This window comes from Engraulis encrasicolus, chromosome 5, assembly GCF_034702125.1.
Source record: "Engraulis encrasicolus isolate BLACKSEA-1 chromosome 5, IST_EnEncr_1.0, whole genome shotgun sequence".
NCBI lineage: Eukaryota > Metazoa > Chordata > Actinopteri > Clupeiformes > Engraulidae > Engraulis > Engraulis encrasicolus.
In genome coordinates this window covers 38,485,974-38,491,977 of record NC_085861.1, presented here as the reverse complement: position 1 = coordinate 38,491,977, position 6,004 = coordinate 38,485,974, and the positions used below count along the sequence as shown (strand labels likewise).

Genomic DNA, 6,004 nt, shown 5'->3' with positions numbered 1-6,004 from the left:
GGTCAGAAGTGCAAAAGAGGCAGGAAAACAACGACAAAAGCCAGAACCCAGAGCAGGAGGTTGAGTGCTGTGGACTGGACTGGTGAAATGGAAGAAGCGTTCCAAAGTTTGAAACAGTCACTGGCCGAATCAGTTGTCCTGGCCCACCCTGATTTCAGTCGCCCCCTTATGCTGTCTGTCGATGCTTCCCTGGATGGCATAGGAGCTGTGCTGTCTCAGATAAAGGAGGGAGAGACCAGGGCGAGACCCATTGCCTTTGCCAGTAAATCACTGTCACAGTCACAGAAGAATTACCCAGCACACCGCTTAGAGTTCCTGGCCATGAAGTGGGCTGTCACTGATAAGTTCAGTCATTGGCTAAAAGGTCACAGGTTCACAGTGTGGACAGATAACAATCCGTTGACTCACATCATGACGAAGCCGAAACTGGACTGCTGTGAGCAACGCTGGGTTGCCAAGTTAGCCGGCTACAACTTTGACATTAAATACGTTCCTGGCCCAAAGAATGTGGTGGCTGATGCCTGTAGCCGTCCGCCTTTCGTGAAGGAGAGAATCAGTTGCAGGCTACTCCAGGAGCCATACAACAGTCTGCTGTCTGAAGTCCAGGGAGTGACATGCGGCTCTGTTCAAGACACCTTCCGCAGCTCCAGTCATGACGATTCACATCAAGGTGTTGGCCAGGTTGACACATCCCCTTTTACAGCCCCTTTGCATGTCCAGACCATGTCCGTTGGCACAGACGAAATGTCTGCCTTTCTGCAGTCGCACAACCAATGGGAGACTGGGGCTAGAACACGTGCTATTGAGGCCCTCCATCATGTGCCGCAACTGATCCCTGATGGGCAAGATTCATTACCTGCTTTCACGGAGGCGGAGCTGCGTGATGCGCAACTTGGGGACAGAACTCTCTCGCGTGTCCTGCACTACGTGGAACGACGTCGCAGACCCTCCAGGAGAGAGCGAGCATATGAATCAACTACAGTCATACGGTATTTAAAGCACTGGGAGAAACTTGTCTTAAGTAATGGAATACTTTACAGACTGTCAAGGGACCAACTCACAAAGTTCAAGCGTCACCAATATGTTGTCCCAGGCTCTCTTAAAGCTGACGTCCTGAGGGGTGTCCATGAGGATGCTGGTCATCAGGGACAGTTCAGAAGTCTCGGGCTTGCCAGGCAGCGGTTCTTTTGGCTCAGTCTCGATAGGGATGTGAGAGACCATGTCCGCAATTGCAAACGTTGCATTGTCAGCAAGACAGCTGAACCTGTTGACAGGGCCCCCCTGGAAAGCATTACTTCTACCAGGCCACTCCAACTGGTCTGTATCGACTTCTGGTCGGCTGAAGATTCTCACAACAAATCTGTTGACGTTTTGGTCATAACTGACCATTTTACCAGATTAGCCCAAGCTTTTGCCTGCCGAGACCAATCAGCCAAGCAGGTAGCGAAAGTCCTCTGGGAGAAATATTTCTGTGTGTATGGTCTCCCAGAGAGGATCCACAGCGACCAAGGACCAAGCTTTGAGAGCGAGCTAGTCGCGGAGCTTTTACAGCTGTCTGGGGTGCGCAAGTCTCACACCACCCCATACCACCCCATGGGAAATGGCAGTGTGGAACGTTTTAATAGAACTCTTGGCAACATGATCCGCGCCCTTACCCCAGACAACAAAGTCACTTGGCCAAGACGACTTCAGACACTGACATTCATGTACAACAGCACAGTTCATGAGACGACAGGGTATGCCCCTTTTTATTTAATGTTCGGACGTACTCCACGCTTGCCTGTTGATGTGCTGTTTCGTACAGTCTTGAACGATCCTGATGTAGTCAGTTACGACAAGTATGTTGCGTCCCTAGAGAAAGATCTGAAGGACGCCATGTTGATAGCACAGGAACATGCCAAAAAGGAACAACAACGTCACACAGTGCTCTACAACAGACGGGTGAAAGGCCCAACCATTGCTGTAGGTGACCGTGTACTTGTTGCAAACAAGAGAGAAAGAGGGAAGAGAAAGGTGGCGGATCGATGGGAATCAACCATCTACACTGTTGTAAACATAAATAGTGACACTCACACTTACAAAATTCAGGACACGATCACTGGACAGGAGAGGGTCGTCCACCGTAACCTGTTGATGCTGGTGAATTTCCTGCCCGTGGGTGGCACAAGCACTCCTGATTCCTCACCCTCTCCTCAGTTCTCAGATTCACATGGGGCCTCATCTGCTGTAGAGAACAGCTCCTTGCATAGCGAACATGCTGAATATCCTGGCCATGACTCTACTCTGGAACTTCAGGTGCACAGCGACAGTGCGCAGCAGTCGACTGTCCCAGAGCCGACGAACAGTGCGAGAAGAACTGTCGAATGGATTGCTCAGTCGCCCTTCCCGGAGAGCTCGCATGGGAGATCAGAGAGTGAAGGAGTCTCTAGTGACATGGAGTTGAGTGTGGACTGCACAGAAGATCAGTCCGTTGCCCCATCTATACACCGGCACCTGACACTGGCAACACTGTTGCTACCGGTGACTCAAGAAAAATGTCCATTAATTGTGGCTCAGATGCAGAGACGTTCACGCACACACACAATGACAGGGAGTCAGTAACAACGCACAGGTCCGATGTTAGTCACACACAGAGTGACACAGTAGCTTCAGGTCCGTTGTCTAACAATCCCAGTTTCCCCACACGGCTGAGATCTAGGTTTGGTCGCATTATCAAACCAGTTAACAGACTGATACACACAATGTCACGACAGGCCATTTCTCACACACACCCCTTAGTGCAGACCATTTCTAGGTCCTCTGTAGCTTAGTTTTCCCCACTGTGGATTATGAACTCTATGTCTTATTCCACTTCTTTTTTTGTTTTGTTTTGTAGTGGCCTTGGAGAAACAGAGGGGGTGGGTCTTTTGGGGTGTAGAAGGCACCCTGCTGCCAGTTGATTGGTGGGATTCTTTAATCTTCCTCCATGTCATCCTCCTTGGATACCTTGTGGTTGGCTGCCCTAGTTTTTGGCGACCCTCCTTACGGTGTGTAGATTTCCCTCTGCATGTAGTTTATGGCTGCTGCTCTAATTTGGCAAAATTCAGGGGAGGTGGGTGTAACAGAGTTGAAAATGCTGTTGAGAAATATATAGTTTTTATGAGTTTTGCCATTATTGAGCAGAATATTGTTCGTTGGAGACACCTTGTGGCACTTCGGAGAACTGCAGGTCTGTTGCGTTTTGACCCTCTGGGGTTCCCGTAGCCGAGTCAGAAAAGCGATTCCCTGGCTCGGGTAAGTTTACTATTTAATGTGCTCTGTTTTCAATTATTGTTTCCTCTTCGTAAAATGCAATGTAAACTGTGTACTTGATGTATCTTATTAATGATGTAATTGTGTACACGCTGTGGGGATATGCAGGAAATTTACTAAGTTGTAAAGAAAGTTATTTACATTTTCTATTAACCACGAGGATCTTTTGGGAGATTAGCATCTTCCTACACCTGCAGTAGATGTGTTAGCATAGTGTTCGTTTTGTGGATGAATTATGCAAGTATGCATGAGAATTCACATCATATTTACCTCTACTATGTATCACTGTTATATGGCACTGTATATGCATGTATTCTGGTGGCATGGTACTTTAGAATTCTGAATGTTTGATCGGTTTTCCGAACCGCAATGATTCCATGCCTGAGCATTCTGCTTGCCTCTCTCCCTCTCTGGAACTATGACGTTGCATACGGTTCTTCGTGAAATTAATGTTACTTTTATTTTTATTGTACAGATGCTGCAGTAATGCCCATTCTGATCTGTTAAGGTATGTCTCCAGTGGTGAATTGTATTTTGTTTCATTGCTGTGTTAAAATGTTTGGAGTCAAGAAAAGCGATTCCCTGGCTCGGATGCTGCAGTAATGCCCATTCTGATCTGTTAAGGAAATAAACTGCCGTCCAAAGAAAGTCCGCCTCCTGTGCCTGCTTGAGTCCGTTTCACACCCCTACTACTCGCCCACCTGCCTGTCTACCTGCTAGCTTGTCTTGTGGTGGGAAATGCTTGTGGGTGAGGTACGGGTCATCATTAAGGAGCACTGCAAGAGGTGAGCTGTCTACCTGCCTACACACACACCCATCAACCTACCAGGTCTCTCTGTTCTTCAGCCTACCTGCCCACCTGCCTGTCTACCAGCCTGCTAAGTCTGTCTTGAGGTTGGCCGTGCTTATGGGTGAAAAGCAGGTCATTAAAGAGGTGTGACGCAGCCAGGTAGGACCTGCCTGTCTCACTACCTGCCCACCTACCAGACTTGTCTACCTGCCTGCCTCTCTCCTTGCCCGACTCCACCTGTCGGCCTGTTTCTCTCCCTGTCTGCCCAATCTACCAGGCCTGTCTGCCTGCTTTTCTACCAGCCTGTCTTTCTCCTATAGCCTGACTCTCTGTCGACTTATCTGTTTACTTATCTGCCTACCTGTCTGTCTACCTACCAATAGAACTTGTTTCACTCTCTACCTACCTGCCTGCTTCCCTGCTCTCAGATACCTGAAGGAGAGTCTGGTGATGATGGCATGCAGTAGGCGAAAATAAATACATAAAAGAAGAGATGCCATGCTGCTGATCCTGTCCGGGAGAGGAAGAGGAGAATTCTGAAGAAGAGTAGAGGAGGAGGAGGAGGTTGGTTTGTTGTATGACTGTGTGTGTGTAGTGTGTGTGTGTGTGTGGGGGGGGGGAGGGGGGGGGCAGAGGAAGATAGACAGAGAGAGAAAGACAGGGAGGAGGAAGATGAGATCACGGAAAAAGAATGCGTGGTGCAAGGGGCAGCAGTGCGGGAACCAAATGTTGCTCAGCACACTCCGCACGACCACAGCTTGCCCCTCACTGAGAGAGGAGTGCGTGTGTGTGCGTGCGTGCGTGCATGTGGAGGTGGATGGGTGATTGAGTGGGTGTGTGTCTGGAAGAAAGTGATAACCTCCTAAATGACCCCCCCTCACACACACACACACACACGCACGCACATATACACCCTTACCCCTCTGTGGGTGGGGGGTCACCGTAGAAACAAGCTCTCTTGTGCCATGACATCATTTCAATTGAGACAATAAGACTAGATTGAGCTCACACTGTGATTGTGTTTGTATGTGTGAGTGTGTGTGGGTGAGTGGGTTGGGTGGAGGAGGAGGGGAGGGGAGTGGAGGGGAGGGGAGGGGTGGTGGTAGTAGCTTATATACACACTGCACATCCCACACACAACCTGAGCCGAAACGCTGCTGAGCTGCAGACAGACACGCACGCACGGCACGGCACGACACAGCACGGCACGACTCCAGAAAGACTGCCACCAAGCACTACTACAGCAAGGACAAAAAAGAAGACAGTGGAAGAAACAGAGAAAGAGATCAATTGAAAAGACAGACAGAGTGAGTGAGCGTGTGCATGATGCTGTCAGCAGGTGTCTAAGAAGTGAGATTGACAGAGAGAGGGAGTAAACTAACAGCCTACCAGACGCCAAGACTTGGTGGAGATGGAAAGCAGAGTCTAGGGCTGGAAGCTGACTACACTGAAACCCCATCATCTGAGTTGGAGTGTGAAACTATAAGCAGGTGAGTGGCAGTTTTTCTTTATTTTTTCAAAATTAAGTTTTTTTCCCTCCTATTGCACAGTGAGTGAATGTGCTGTGAGTGATTCATGCTTACAAATGCTGGCAGGTGAAGAGTAAGATTGTGTGTGTGTGTGTGTGTGTGTGTGTGTGTGTGTGTGTGTGTGTGTGTGTGTGTGTGTACGCACGCACAAACGCCTCATTGACTTCGATGGTTGTGCGTGTGCGTGTGTGTGTGTCTGTGGTATCATCGACTGTGTGTAGGCTGGCACACTGGCCTGAAGCCATGTGCGGGATTTAAGCTCAGTAGAACACATGTACTCTGCATACTTTTGTGAGGGGCGACTGCATGTTTTGTTTTTCAGCCAAATACTTCCGCATAATGTTCTTTCAGCCTAATTCTCAGGCCGAGCATGAACACAGTGTTTTTTCCAGAT

General features: G+C 49.0%; 1 protein-coding gene across 3 annotated transcripts in view; it reads left to right on the top strand.

Annotated features, from left to right (window-relative positions):
* The first annotated feature begins 2,924 nt into the window (after positions 1-2,924).
* Positions 2,925-6,004, top strand: part of nppcl (natriuretic peptide C-like) — a 6,691-nt gene continuing 3,611 nt past the window's right edge. Inside the window, exons 1-4 of one of the 3 annotated variants that reach the window (XM_063198197.1) lie at positions 2,925-3,273; positions 3,767-4,076; positions 4,510-4,645; positions 5,418-5,571. The gene's annotated coding sequence lies outside the window, so the exon portion shown is untranslated. Of the gene's footprint in view, positions 4,077-4,509; positions 4,646-5,417; positions 5,572-6,004 lie in introns of all 3 variants that reach the window. The other 2 variants (XM_063198196.1, XM_063198195.1) reach the window with 2 other exon arrangements.